The sequence below is a fragment of the Lissotriton helveticus genome (assembly GCF_964261635.1).
Source record: "Lissotriton helveticus chromosome 1_1 unlocalized genomic scaffold, aLisHel1.1 SUPER_1_unloc_7, whole genome shotgun sequence".
NCBI lineage: Eukaryota > Metazoa > Chordata > Amphibia > Caudata > Salamandridae > Lissotriton > Lissotriton helveticus.
The window spans coordinates 1,279,937-1,296,209 of NW_027611714.1; the positions used below are offsets into that span (position 1 = coordinate 1,279,937).

The 16,273-nt window shown below is 43.0% G+C and overlaps 1 protein-coding gene and 1 pseudogene across 1 annotated transcript in view; both read left to right on the forward strand.

Moving 5' to 3' along the window:
- Positions 1–16,273, forward strand: part of LOC144806426 (uncharacterized) — a 557,808-nt gene that overhangs the window by 220,975 nt on the left and 320,560 nt on the right. The gene's annotated exons all lie outside the window — the stretch shown is intronic.
- The window catches only part of LOC144806412 (uncharacterized), a 96,351-nt pseudogene continuing 84,808 nt past the window's right edge, over positions 4,731–16,273 (forward strand).

The window sequence follows — 16,273 nt, forward strand, 5'->3', positions numbered from 1 at the left end:
ACTAAATGACTTCCATTGTCGAATATTAAAGATATGAATCAACGTTTGTTTACCTTATCTATGCTTATAGTGTATAGGATGGGCCTTACAGTGAATCCCTCGCTCTGTTTCACCTAAAAGCCCCGGAAGGAGTTGCATCTTACAGAACTTTATCTGCTTTATGAAGAACTAAAGACTTGCTTTTTAAAGACTTTCAGGGTGTTGTAAGCTGCATTAGTTTCAGGGAGAAGGACAGATATTATGGCGATAGGAAACCCCCTGAACTCACAATAATGTTCCGATCTTCCAGGTTGGAAGAAACCAGAAATGCTTGAACCAAGAGAGCTGTTGAAAGTGTCAAAGGTGACTTATGAACAGCAAGGTAAAGACTGGAGTTGGTATCTGCGATGATCTTAAGTGAATAGGAAAGGGAAGAGAAGAAGTGTGTGAATAGAGTTACTTTTGTTGTATAATTCGTAAAGATTTACTGGACATTTTGCAGCCCAGCCTGATCCATCTCTTTTTCTAAAATCTATTGTTGTTTAAATGAAATTTTGACCATATGCGTCTATCTTAAGCTATACCGCTAACCACTTGGGTGCTCCGGGAGCACCCTTACTTTGCTAAGTTACTCTGTAAACACTGGTTTATCACCTTCTTTTCAGACATTAATAAGATGTCACCTGATCAACAGAATGGTTAGTTAAATATCTGTGTATGATGAAATATTCCTTGCTAAGTTTCAAAGGCGGTAAAGAAGAAGGGGGAGATTTACTAACATTGTGTGCCGTGTTTTCGTCACAAAAGTGTCACAAAACAACGCAAAAAACATTTTTCCTAATTTAATTTCAAGCAAATAACGTAAAATTAATGTGAAGCGGCACATAGCACTGCGTCGCATTACTTCGCGCCATGGGGGCCTGGCAAGGGGGGGGTGCATGGGCGTTCCCATGCAACCACCCAAGGTTTCTCACGCTAAACCCAATTTAACAAATACAGTAGATTGGGTTTAGCATGAGAAAAGTGCACCCTTTTAAACTAGGTACAAGGAAGGAGAAATGCTTTCATTTCTCCTTCCTTTTCTAACTTTGCATGCATGCTGCACTTTGCAACACGTATACAAAATGGAAAAAACTTTCCCTTATGTCTAGGCATCGTATTTTGTACAGGAAGGGTGTCCTTCCTGTACAGAACCTATGCTGGACTCACACACACACAACTTGGCGCTCTGGTTCTAAGGTGTGTGCATGGCGCAGGGCCACTGTAATCAGTGGAAATAATGTTCAGTGAAGTTGTAACTAAGTTTCTTGTACTCAATTTGAAATGATCAAATTCATTTTATTTCTTCTCTTTTTAGATAGTCATTCCATATTCATCAATGTCAATGATAGTTAAACATCTGATAAATGTAGGCTCCAATGCATTTCGGGCAATAGCCCTTCGTCTGGGAGCATATCCACAAATGAAAACAATAGAGCTCATTCAGTCTATTAAATTCATAGTATCTGCATCAAAAAATAGTATCTACAGTGGTAATTTAAACGTGAAACGCGAGAGAACGAAATAAACGTGCATGAAGTGCAACAAACATGCGGTAAAAAAGTGAAATAAAAAAGACGGGTTCCAATCAGGAAAACTTACTGGTTCGGCGAATGCGCCGTGTCAGAGTATCAGAATATCTAAACGTAGGGAAAAAACAGGGTAAGTCTAACGTCCTAACAAGTTGTGGAATTGCTACGAGAGCTTTCAAAATATAATACTCAAGGGTGAAGAAAATGAAAAGGTAAAACGCTGGTTGTCTAATTTGGTGGCTCGCGGTTAGCGGAGCATCCAGATAGTCGGCGTATCCGAGAGTCTATTGGGTAATTTCACGTACAACGTGAGAGTCACGTGAAGGCACTGTGATGCATAAAGCTAAAAAACGGACTCCTAAATGTCGATCATGTGGAACCATGAAAGATAGACTATTTGGAAACAAAAGTGAAAAAGGAAAGACGGCAGTGACGTAAAAAGTGTACGGTGACGATAAAAAATAATAATGTACGGTGACTCTAAAAAATAATACGGATAAGTAAGTAAGATGCGTTCAATGGGGAAATATAAAATCACCAAACTAGAGAAAAGTAAATAAGGTAAAAGATAGGCTGAACTTCATCAGGTCAATTGTACAGAACATAAACACCCCTGTGGGCTCAAAATTATATGTAACAAGAAAATTCAGTTCGATCATTTAATCCATGGGGCTTCATCGTGTTCAATCTGTAAATCCAGTAGTTTTCGTGGCGAAGCAAATACTTGCTGTTGTCTCTTCCTTCAATCTTTTGTACTGTTTCTAACACCATGAATTTCAGTTGAGAAATGTTATGGTTCATCTCTAAGAAATGCGCTGCTACTGATGATTTCAGGTTTTTGGTTCTTATGTTGGACTTGTGTTCATTGAGGCGTACTTTTAATTTTCGTTCAGTCTTTCCTATGTACGCTTTGCCGCAAGGGCATTTCAGTAGAGACACAACATTCATTGTGTCACAAGTGGATGTAACCTTTAATGCAATTTGTTGACCCTTTATAGGATGCATGGCTTTATTGCCGAGTATTATGTTGTGGCAATTATTGCAATTTGCACATGGTCTTGTTCCTTTGAAGGTGATTTCAGTTTGATCACGTTGTTTAAGGATTTCACCAAGATTTTTCCCCCTTGTGTAAGCAAATATTGGTTGATGGTTAAAGATTCCATCAAAATCCGGTTCAGCCATTAACATGGCCCAGTGCTTCAATATGACCTTTTTGTAGGCTGTACTAACATTGGAATATTTGGACACGATAACTGTACTTTCACTTTGTTGTTTTGGAGCAGGCTTTAGTAAATCCTTGCGATTGAGAACACTGGTTTCTGTTTTGGCAGTTTCTATAATTTGCTGCGGGTATCCTCTTTGTCTAAATCTCTCACCCATTTCGTTAACACGCTGCTTTGCTTTCATGGGATCCGAGGTTATTCGTTTCACTCTTAACATTTGAGATTTTGGGAGGTGTCGTTTTAATGACCCTTGGTGAAAGCTGGAATAATGTAGTACATTATTCCGGTCAGTGGATTTCCGGTAACTGTCTGTAGAAATCTGGTTGTCATGTAGTTTGACAGAAACATCTAGAAAGGTTACTGATTGGGTATCGATGACCCACGTGAATTGAATGCGTTTGTCAACTGTGTTTAAGGTGTTGAGTGCTTGTTCCAACCTTTCTTTAGTATTGGTCCATACAATGAAGAGATCATCTATGTATCGAGCATACATTTTTAAGTTGTTCGACCAATTGGGATTCATAAAGATATTCATTTGTTCAAATTCACCCATGAATAGGTTCGCATAGACTGGGGCTGCACAGTTGCCCAACGAAGTACCTACAAGCTGAAGGTACCAATCATTCTCATGCTTAAAATAGCTTTGATATAGAGTAAAGATTACTAATTCCATTAGGAATAGTTGCATGGGTTCTTCCACATTTAGTTTAACCACTTGGCTGCCAAGGCTTTTCCCCTCCTGTGCTGATTGATTGATAATCCCATTATACATGACGAGCTCACCTTGTCATGAGCACAGCTCCAGTGTGCCTCATGACGAGCTCACCTTGTCATGAGCATGCAAGAGGTTAAGGATTGCTTGTTCCGTGGCTTCAATACCCTCCTGATGAGGAAGATCTGACATCTGCAGTGCATGACTATAAGCTTTCATTGGGACTGATATTGATTGTCTCCAATTTGCGTAAAAAGTCAGTGGTATCTTTCATGTAACTTTTCAGGCCTTGAACAATAGGTTGTAAATGTCTGTCTAGAAATTGTCCAACTGGTTCATGGATGCTGCCTTGAGTGGATACAATGGGTCTAATGGGCGAGTCCGTTGGATGCTTATGAATTTTAGGCACTGCGTATATTGACGGACACCTTGATACTCTGACACGGCGCACTCGCCGAACCAGTAAGTTTTCCTGATCGGATTTTTATTTCACTTTTTCACCGCATGTTTGTTGCACTTCATGCACGTTTATTTTGTTCGCTCAAGTTTCACGTTTAAATTACCACTGTAGATACTATTTTTTGATGCAGAAACTATGAATTTAATAGACTGAATGAGCTCTATTGTTTTCATTTCTAGATATGCTCCGAGACGAAGGGCTATTGCCCGAAATGCATTGGAGCCTTCATTAATCAGATGTGTAACTAACATTGACATTGATGAATATGGAATGACTATCTAAAAAGAGAAGAAATAAAATTAATTTGATCATTTCAAATTGAGTACAAGAAACGTATTTACAACTTCACTGAACATTATTTCCAGAGTGCCCCATGGGATGCAACCAATTTCTAATTGAATGCACTTCTAATACTTTTATGCTTTAATCGTCACGTGGACAGGAGACGATACCGTGGGAACACCTACTTACAAATCCTAAACTAGTTCAACTAAAGTATTATCCGCTGTGCACTTGTTCTTTCCTTCAAGTAGTCCACTGTAATCAGTGCCAGCGCAAGGGAAAGGGAAGGAGAGAGCTATATCTTTGAAAATATGGTGCTCTCCTGCTCCCCCCCTGTCGTGCAACGCAGCGCAGCCTCGCGGGGGGGGGGGGCTGCGCTGCATTGCGTGAGATTTGGTAAATCTCCTCCGAAATGTCTTTTACAACCAGTTAAACATTGTGAATTCTCATTCCATTATGTTTCAATTTAGTAATGTTAAATATCTTTACATCCAACAGAAAACCATCCTTGAATGTATGAAATGACCATCAATAATGAAGCGAATGCTGTAAATCTTCAATAATAGCAGAAATAATGAGCTACAGTGTTCAGGAAAACATCAGCGCAGTCAGCGACAGAGGAACCTGCACACAAACTGACAGATCCCGGATCAAGCATCAAGGGCAGTTCAGTGATTGTAAGAGGCTGAGCTGAGCACCTCCACGCCACAAGACGAAGAAATGACCATAGGAAAATTAAGGCAACACCAATTACAAACCGCGTCCTGTATAAACAAGTGTCCAACACCAGCTTTGATCATCGGATCGGTATGATGTGATTACAGCAGTGCTCTGTTTTATAATATGATGACAAGCCCTCATTCCATGCTCTAGGTGAATTGTAAACTCTTTCTGGCCAAACCACAGTAACCAGAGAAAAGCACAACAGAGCGGAGCCGGACAACTGACGGGTAAAGGAAAGAGGAGTTCTTCTAGCTACAATACAACAGACTGTTCCAAATTTGCACCGGGCAGAAAGAAGATACATCTTTTTCTGCAAGCGTGCATAGCCATAATCCAATCTAAAGGCACAATCGCCTACAAAGACAGCTTCTACGTATTCGGAGTGTGGCAAATGTTTGGTGGCAATTGCATTTTATTGTTAAAGCAGAAATCTAACATGCAAAATACTGCACACATATAAAGTGTGTGAGAAAACCACGAGTGCTTTATCAGCCATGTTGGCCCATCAGGAAATACAGACATGGGATGTAGACAAATATAAACCTGACCCGCAGACACTAACCAAGAAAGAAGAATCATACACATGCAGCGAGAGCTTTAGTTTGTCATCACTACTCAAGCTTCATCAGCACACGTACACAGGACAAAAACCATTCAAGTGCAGTGAATGTGTAAAGAGCTTTAGTAGGTTATCAGAACTACAAAGACACCAGCGAACATATACATACCATTGCAGTGAATGTGCAAAGTGCTTTAGACACTTATCAGTCCTCCAAACACATCAGCGAACACACACAGGGGAAAAGCCATTCAAGTGCACTGAATGTGCAAAGTGCTTTAGTAGGTTATCAAGCCTTCAACGTCATCAGAAAACACACACAGGGGAAAAAGCATTCAACTGCAGTGAATGTGGGAAGAGCTTTAGTCGATTATCAGTCCTACAAATTCATCAGCGAACACACACGGGGGAAAAGCCATTCAAGTGCAGTGAATGTGCAAAGTGCTTTAGTCAGTTATCAAACCTTCAAAGTCATCTGCGAACACACACAGGAGAAAAGCCATATCATTGCAATGAATGTGGGAAGAGCTTTAGTCAATTATCAAAACTACAAAGTCATCAGCAAACACACACAGGGGAAAAGCCATTCAAGTGCAATGAATGTGTAAAGAGCTTTAGTAGGTTATCAGAACTACAAATACACCAGCGAACATATACATACCAATGCAGTGAATGTGCAAAGTGCTTTAGACACTTATTAGTCCTCCAAACACATCAGCGAACACACACAGGGGAAAAGCCATTCAAGTGCACTGAATGTGCAAAGTGCTTTAGTAGGTTATCAAGCCTTCAACGTCATCAGAAAACACACACAGGGGAAAAAGCATTCAACTGCAGTGAATGTGGGAAGAGCTTTAGTCGATTATCAGTGCTACAAATTCATCAGCGAACACACACGGGGGAAAAGCCATTCAAGTGCAGTGAATGTGCAAAGTGCTTTAGTCAGTTATCAAACCTTCAAATTCATCAGCGAACACACACGGGGGAAAAGCCATTCAAGTGCAGTGAATGTGCAAAGTGCTTTAGTCAGTTATCAAACCTTCAAAGTCATCTGCGAACACACACAGGAGAAAAGCCATATCATTGCAATGAATGTGGGAAGAGCTTTAGTCAATTATCAGAACTACAAAGTCATCAGCAAACACACACAGGGGAAAAGCCGTTCAAGTGCAATGAATGTGTAGAGAGCTTTAGTAGGTTATCAGAACTACAAATACACCAGCGAAAACACACAGGGGAAAAACCATTCAAGTGCAGTGAATGTGGGAAGAGCTTTAGTCGGTTATCAGAACTACGAAGACATCTGCGAACACACACTGGGGAAAAGCCATTCAAGTGCATTGAATGTCTAAAGAGCTTTAGTTATTTATCAGGCCTCCAAACACATCTGCGAATACACACTGGGGAAAAGCCATTCGAGTGCAGTGAATGTGCCAAGTGCTTTAGTCGGTTATCACAACTTCAAAGTCATCTGCGAACACACACAGGAGAAAAGCCATCCCATTGCAATGAATGTGGGAAGAGCTTTAGTCAATTATCAGAACTACAAAGTCATCAGCAAACACACACAGGGGAAAAGCCATTCAAGTGCAATGAATGTGTAAAAAGCTTTAGTCGGTTATCAGAACTACGAAGACACCAGCGAAAACACACAAGGGAAAAGCCATTCCCCTGGCTTTAGTCAGTTATCAAGCCTTCAACGTCATCAGCGAGAACACACGGGGGAAAAGCCATTCAAGTGCACTGAATGTGCAAAGTGCTTTAGTAGGTTATCAAGCCTTCAACGTCATCAGAAAACACACACAGGGGAAACGCCATTTATGTGCAGTGAATGTGCAAAGTGCTTTAGCCACTTATCAAGACTTCAATGTCATCAGCGAACACACACGGGGGAAAAGTCACCTGTCAAACCTACAAAGTCATCAGCGAATACACACGGGAAAAACGATTCAAGTGCAGTGAATGTGTAAAAAGCTTTAGTAGGTTATTATACCTACGAAGACACCAGCGAACACACATAGGGGAAAAACTATTCAAGTGCAGTTAATGTGGAAAAAGCTTTAGTCACCTGTCAAACCTACAAACGCATCAGCGAACACACTCAGGGGAAAAACTATACAAGTGCAATGAATGTGCAAAGTGCTTTAGTCAGTTATCAAACCTTAAAAATATATCCGAACACACACGGGGGAAAAACCATTCAAGTGCAGTGAATGTGCAAAGTGTTTTAGTCACCTGTCAAACCTACAAACACATCAGCGAATACACACAGGGGAAAAACTATTCAAGTGCAATGAATGTGTAAAAAGCTTTAGTAGGTTATCATAACTGCTTCATTCTACTCACTATAAAGTGTGGCACATTTGTAGTGTCACACTTAAGGAGTACCCTAAAAACATCGAAATGTCTCCTACATTTACAGAAAACTTAGCAGCTATGCTATATTTAACTATTTAATTTTATAAAGCCAGTTTTAATAAGGCAGTGTCTAGATCACTGTGATGGTCTAGACACGCCTTAGAAACTCTTCAGCGCTCCTGAAGGGCCTCTGCCCGGTCACTAAAAAATGTCACATAATAATAGGGAGTCGCGGGCAACGATCAATAAGCCAAGGGAGCCATGGGTTGAAAAAGTTTGGGAACCACTGCTATAGACTGATGTCATGGAATAAACAGGGCACAAATAAGGAAAATAGTGAAAGAGCCCATTATCAAATGCAAATCACAATGACGTTACATGTAGTGACGTCACAAGAAGTGATGTCGGGCCCTTATAATAATGTTCATGTGAAATGTCGACGGCCTGTTTTAAAAACAAAAAACAAGAAACATTAAATAATGTAAAAATACGTTTTTGTTCTCAGTTTTTATACATCATGTGATTTTCCCACTATCAGTTTTTAACTAAACTCGGAAAGGACTGAAAGGCGAAATATTTTTAAAGTGCTATGCGGAACTTGGAAATTACATTTTTAAACAATTTTCAGCGAATAAATACAATGTACTTTTAATTTGCGTTTGTTTCCTGACGTTCTTTATCCAGCCCCCAAGCCCCAAAGTGTTTCACATTTACAGTGTATTAGGCAATAGAAGGGCTAATTTTGTCTAGTTCTTTGTTCCTCTCTTGTGCCACTCATACAAATAAATAAAGGTGACACTGCTATTGGGGCGGATAGTTACAAACACTCTGAGGCCTGTGTCTGTAGATGCAAGAAACAAAGTAACAATTCCCATTCGCAGGCTAAGTAGCTAGGTGGAACTGGACCCCATCAAACTGTGTCCACCCCCTACTTGTGCCGTGCTGATAAAGCAATAGTATATTTGTGTAATTTACGATGAATTGAAATGCGAGGAAGAGAAGAAGAGAGAGAGGTGCGGGATATATTAAATAAAATGAAAAAAATAGACACAAGACTTTACCTTGTTCTGTGTACAAGCATTTTACGTAAACAAGTTGTGCTGTGTGAAGTGAACAGGCTGTCACCCCCTTTGTATGTAAATGAGCTTCTGTAACCAGACACCCCAGGCTCCCATCTCTTCTAGCGCGGATGATAATGTGAGCACTGCAAGGTTATCACACACAAGGGCTATATTAAGAAACAATCGGCTTCCAGGTCACACATCTGTGGTTATGTAGTTCATTATTAGTTTTTTTAAAATGTACTTTAATTTGCAGCAATTCTCCTGGTTACTTTTTCTCAGTATTGCGATTCAGGTCGCTCATAGCTCTCCATCAGTTAAACGTGAGGTTTGATGTAGGATTTGTTGTTAGTGTGCCTAGACCATGTCCCAATCCCTTTGTCCTTGATTTGTCGGCATGGGTTTTGTCCACACACTGGTCTAGGACAGGCCTTCTCAAAGTAGAAGGAGCTGTAATAGGAATAATAAATCAGACATATATGAAATTGTATGTAAACAAATATGTGCCTTTCAGTTATCAGGCACCACCAGACTCACGTCTACACATGTAATTGAGCACCAGACTAAAGTGAATTCTCCCTGTATAAATATGTGCCATCAGTAATCAGGCTGATGGTTCCGCTGATGCGCAAAACAAATAAAATTTCTGGGATTGTGCGCATTGGCCTAAATTTTTATTGCTGAAAATTCACGCAGTTTCGCTGATGCGCACAGCTTATAAGGTTTGTGGATATTGCGCACTGTAAGCAGATCACTCAAGATCACCCTTAAGTAGTAACTAGGTCAAAACATAGTACATACATAACGCAAAATGTCACTGCCCCTCCCTTCTTGTTATTATTATTATATTATTATTCTGAGTTTTGTATAGCGCCTGGTTACCTATTAGGCATCCCAGCGCTTGACATCTCCAGGAGTTCCTTCTCTCATGTGTAAGAAGGTTTTCACATATTATGCTCATGTCTGTGGCACTTCCTTAAGTGCAGAGAGGAAAGCCTCATGGTTAATGCATTGTTTGGGCTCTGAGGGACAAGAATTCTTTGAACATTGAATAGTGACTCTGACACTCCTAATGAATACGAGATCTGCATCAAAAAGATAGACTTGCACTACCTCCCCAAAGTGAGTACTGTCCTTGAACGATATCACTTCGGGAGAAGAATGCAAAGGTAGGATGAGTCGGTGGAACAATACATAACTACCTTGCGCAAATTGGCTTCCACGTGCAATGTTAGTGCAGCTTTAGAGGATCGCTTAAGAGATCAGTTTATGTTAGGATGCGCCATATACAAAACGAGAAACGCCCTGTGGCAAAAAGACATGCCATCGCTTCAAGAAGTGCTGTACGGAGTTTGCTGGCAGAGAGGGAATCCTTTTTAACTACTGGATCCTTCCCGTTCGTGTTGAATTATATGCAGTGCTGCCCCGGTTATTGCGTGTAGGTTGTTACAGTTGGGAGAATGGATTGGACCTTTCCGGGACGATTCTAAGCCACACGCAGTGATTTCAAGAAATACAGGATTACGTGCCGTCTTCCCGGTATTGAAAGCGCCAATTATTGGGTTGTTGCGTTGCCGCTTTGCCACTTATGCACACCGATCCTGGCTGCATTCATATGCAGGTAAATGTGTAATCCTTGCCCAAAGTCCTGAAGAGGCCTAAATAGTTTATAGGCTGAAACGAGTCGACTGTTATTGTAATCTGAGACCTAAAAAAACGTTGAAATAGAATTCGAAAAACTTGACGAGAGCTTTGAAAAAAGAAGCATAAACTATTTTCAGCTGCCTAGGCTCCATTATTGAATGTGGTGATCCAGATGAAGGAATTAGGGTCATATAACAAAATACCATGATTTCCTCGTTCAAATTGTTGGGCATTTGAACCATAAAAAGGGTTCTGGAGAAAGTTTTGTTATTTTGTTCATGCTTATGTTTGTCTGCACATTGTAAATATTGTGAAAAGATACATGCCAAATGTATATAAATGTGTATATATATGTATAAAATGAAAAAAGTGGAATAAGTGAGAGAAAAATAATTTGTCCTTATAAAAAAGACTTGGTTTACTAAAAAAAGTTATGCAAACCACCTTTTTTTGTTTTGTTGATTCATTGAAGAGTTCTGATAGCTACTAGATGAATAAAAATAAAGTGAAAATAGAGATTTAGTCAATAAGTAATTAAAAAAACAGAGGATTGATAATTTTTGGTATCGGTCCTAAATTAGGAAGTTTGTAAAAATAATACCATAGGCATCATTGTGTTTAGTTTAGACCATAGCCAAAAGTCATGAGCATTCAAAAGCGTGTGTTGATATTATACGCAAAGACAGTTCAGGTGATAAAAAGGAGAACATTAATGTCAAAGTGCTAGTGGATAGATTTGTTAAACCCAAATTGAGCACCACTACAAAGCCCTTTAACACAAAGAATTTTCAGGGGAAGTGCTTCAGGTGTGGCAACTCTGGCCTTATGGCCAACTTTAACCCGTTGCGTGCGTCGGACGGCCCCCGGAGTGAGCATGTGCGGAGGATGGCCGGGGGTGTCCGAACCACGCCTGTTAGACCTGGCACCTTGGCGTGAGTTTCCCTTCCACTTTTTGCTGTTGTGCCTCAAATGTTTTGCTGGTGTCTGCTACTCAGGGCACTGCGCCACGGCCAACCCGTGCCGCAGTGCAAGTGCTCCCTACTGTAAAGTGTACATGTGATTGATGTCCATGATTGGTTCATTGGATTTACTGTTAGTCCCTAGTAAAGTGCACCAGGAGTATCAGGGCTTGTGAATGCCAATACTGCTAGTGGGCCTGCAGCGCTGGTTGCGCCACCCACAGAAGCAGCCTAAAAATGTGTCTAGGGTCTGCCATTGCAGAACCTGCGTGCAGTCTGGTACTGTCACCCTGGCTGGGCAAGTGCACACACTTGCCAGCCCCTAAACCTTCCCTTAACTTCATATTAGTCACCCCTATGGTAGGCCTGAGGGCAGGGTGCATTGTAAGTGTAAGGTAGAACATGCCCTGATGTGTGTGGCATGTTCTAATAGTGAATTACTGCCAAATTTGTTTTTCACTATTGTAAGGCTACCAGTTCCCTTCTAGGCCAGATGGGCTGCTGGAATTATTACACTCTATAATCCCAGCAGGCTATGGGAACATGGTAGAAATTAATGTTTAGTATGCCTGAACTCAGAATAATAAAATACTTCTTTTAGTAAAGTTTATTTTAATATCCTGTGTTTGCAAATGCTACTTTTAGAAAGTTAGCATTTGCTTGCCTAACCATTTCAGCCCGCCTCTGCTTGGATGTGGATCTGACTGTCTGGTGTGTGTGAGTGACAGGGCTGGGAGTTGACAGGTAGTGAATAGCCAGATGACACCTGTAGGAGAGTAGGGTCTGCTATCCTATGGTCACCCCAAATTTTTGCTTTTTGCTTCACTGGTTTTCGACTACTGAGGCTGTGGGCCTGCTGATCAGACCCCCAGCCTGCTGTTCTCTCACTAAATTACTGACACATGTGCTATAGGCACATACCAATTGGAAATGGACTCCTTGTCAGCCCCTGTATAATGCACTATAGGTGCCCAGGGCATAGGGGCCACCAAGGCCTACCAGGGGCTGCAGCATATCTTTTGCCACCCCTGGCTGGTTCTTAAATTGACACAACTGGCTGATCACTCAGCTGGGGTAAGGTGGTGTAAACACCCCTTGCTTAGATATAGTATACCTATATCTAAACCTATATCTGGACACATGTAAACCTGTGAGTCACTCCTATGGAAGGCCTCATCAATCCTGGAGGCAGAGTGCGTGGTTTTATGTGAGATGGAGCTCTAGCATGAGCTGAGCCTGTCTGCAGCTGTCGGGAACAACTCCCTAAGCTGTTTCAGGATAATGCCATACCATATACTCTTAAGTGCCTTATAATCCTCGCGGTTAAATAGCAACTTTGGTTTGGCTTTATCAAAACATGTCGTGTAAGGTGTCATACGATTTGGAATACCATCCCCTCGCCAGTTCTGGCGACGGGGATGGCATTCCACCCCTCTAGAGGGGTAAGACATGTTGCTTTACTTAAATGCGGTTAATTTCTCCAAAGACCTTAGATCCACAAAATGGATGCCTCTGCCACAGACAAATGTCTGGACCCCTGCAGTTGACCGAAACTCAACCAAATGGGCCCTGGACAAAGGGTTTCCTGTCACAGGAGGGTGTCACCGCCCTCCAGACAGGAGATAGTGGATTGTAGCAGGGAGGTTTGAAAGAAATCAGACACTGCTTGGGGCGCACAAGGCTGCCCCTTGCATAATCCGGCCAAACCGGTTCTGGGGCACTCCAGCCCTCGTGCCAGGGCGGCCTGGATCAAAGGAAGGGGGTGTATCCACCCACTTCCTGGGTCCCACCCATAGGGGAGGACCTAGCAGGTAATCACGCCCCCCAGATTCGAATAAGAGTGGGAGCAGTGCCAATGCACATCAGATTTCCTGGAAGAAACATTTGAAACGAAATTCTGGACCCTTCGCCCTCCATCTCAACGTGGAAGCCCGAAGAATCTCCCTTGTGGTCAAGGAGTGACCACCCTGCAGCAGCAGGCACCATCCAGCCCTCGACGTCTACTTAGTTGCAGTTCCCGCCGGAACTCGAGCAACTGAGATCGACGAGATCAAGCCTGCCTGCCTTCTAACAGCCCGATCCACAGTCCCTGCAAAGCTGAGACCCGTGGAGGCGACCGGAAGCGTGGGGCACGCCATCTTGAATTGACCACGAGACGCTGACCGTGCAGCCCACGAGTGATCCTCGAAGCTGTGCACCGGGGTTTGAGAAGCCCCCACCCTGAGCTACTCCTGAGCCAAAGTTCAGCCCTCGACACTCGACGAGTGCTGCGTGGGGCCCTTCTGCTCTATTTGGCTCAACGCGTTGGCCCGGTCACTTGCCAGCTGGCTAGTGGTCCCTGTGCCGACGAAACGACTAAGAAGACTCGTGAATCTGGTTGCTCCAGATCCACACCAGCTCCCCTGAAAAGGAGCCCCGACTCTGACCTTCCTGGTCCGAGTGAGAAGCAATCTTCCGATCCCGCGTGGATTGCTCTTGCCAAGGCTTGTTTGCTCCAAACTTGAAGCCGACTGCACCGACGGTGAGAGCCTGCGTGGGACAGATCGTGACCTGCTCCTGGACGTCACAGATGCCCCAGAGCCCACGTGACAGCAGAGAGAAGCTCCTCGACGACCACCTGATTGCGCCCGACATTGCCTGGTTCCGTCCTGGTTCCACCCTGGTCACTGCTGAGTGACCCAGACTCTGTCCCCTCTGCTTTCAGGTACCCTTCGACTTGAGTCCACCCTTGGACTCCACCGGACACTTCATCTTTAACCCGCCTGCAGCCCTTTCAGCTTCAAGCACCAAGAGCCTGCGTGTCAAAACCCGACGCATCTTCGACCCTGTGCACCCACTTCCTGTGGGTGAGGTAACTTTGCTCCGCCGGTGTTCCCACACTGGTGCACACCTCTAGGGTCTGTGTGTTAAGTTTTGTTCCTCTAGGTTCAGCGGAAGTGTCCTTAAACTTTAACTTTACAACTTTTACGCACCATTGGTTAACATTGGTGCGTGCGTGCGCTTTCCGCACATCTCCCGAATCCCGAGGGCCATTCCCGACTTCAGCATTGCTTGTCCTGACTGCTCCCAGCGATTCCCTAGGCCCTAGGCCTAACCACTGCTCGAGTGGCATCTCTTATACCACTTGTTTAGTATATGGTTTGAGTGGCCCCCTGCCCTCATCCATAATTGTGCAACTTTGTATGTTTAAACAGTGCTTTTGATTTAACGCTTGTGCCCCTTTATTCATAAAGAATACTGGGGATTGTTTTTAGTAATAAATACATATATTTTTATAATATATACTTGTGTGGTGTCCTTTCATTTGGTACTACAGGATTGTATGTGGTAAAACAGCTCGCTTAACACGACCTCTTAAGTTAAGCCTTTAGGCTGCTTAGTCCATGCTACCCCTAGGATAGCTTGTATAATAAGGTTGACTTACAACCAGACACCATAAGGGATTGTTTGGTCTGATAACAGGTGGTTCCAGAATTGGAAACATCACCTATCAGGCCAACTTCTCACATTGGTGAGCAGCGGTGCGGATTTGAGCTTGCTGTTGTTTTACCATTGCAATCTTTGTATCAAATTGAAAGATCACATCAAGTACCTCTAGGTACATATAAATCAAAAGCTTAGCATATTAAGTTCTACTGAACTTAGTAGTTGTAGATTAAAGGGATTAGCACACCCTGACTACAACTCACTAGCAAGGTACAGTAGGAAAACACTTAGTGTAGGTAAGTGCACCACTTACACCTCACTAGTAACCATGTCTGACACAGGAAAAGCCTCAGGGTCTACTCCTGTGACAGTTGACCTTACCCAGGCAACTTTTGGATATGACAAATTAACCCGTAGAGACTTGATTGCCTTGTGCAAAGCAAGAGGGTTAAAAAGGGGCAGAAGCCCCACCTGCCTAATCCTGGTAGAAATCCTAGAACAGGATGACTTAGAAAAGGCGAAGCAAGCTTCCCTAGAAACAGGAAATGGAGGGAACCCCCCTGTAACTGACCCCCCTCAGGAGGAGGATGATGATGAAGAAGAGGAGGAGGAGGACTCAGAAGTTGAGGACTTAGAAGATCAGGATCAGAGGGGTAGCCAGGTTCCAGTTGCCAGGCTTAGCCAGGCCAACTTGGACCTACTGGGGAATGGAGAGGGCCAGCACCTCCCCAGATCCCACCATGTTATTCTCCCAGGCAACAGAAGAGTGAGATCTCCCTCAGGGGACTCTCATGTTTCTAGTGTCTCCAGAGAATCACAGAGAGGCATGAGTGCTTCTCAAAAGCTAGAGCATAGGGCCAGAATGAGGGCTGTCAAACTCCAGATAGAGAGGGAGGAGGTAGCCTTGGCTCAAGCTAGACTTGCCTTGGCAAGAGAGCAGAAATTAAGTGGCTTAGATGTCACTGGTGGCAGCAATTTTCCAAGAGAAAAAGACAGGGGCTATGACAATAGAAACCTGACTAAAATTGTGGCCCCCTTCAAAGAAGGGGATGACATCCACAAATGGATGACTGCTCTTGAGAGAGCCTGCATGGTACAGCAGGTTCCTGAGGAACAGTGGGCTGCAATTTTGTGGTACTCCTTTTCTGAGAAAGGGAGGGACAGGCTCCTCACAGTTAGACCTGAGGATGCCAAAAACTACTCTGTTTTGAAGAGTGCTCTTATTGATGGGTTTGGCCTAACCACTGAGCAATACAGGTTGTTGTTCAGAGACACCCAAAAAGCACAGACTCAAGACTGGACTGATTTTGTTGAGT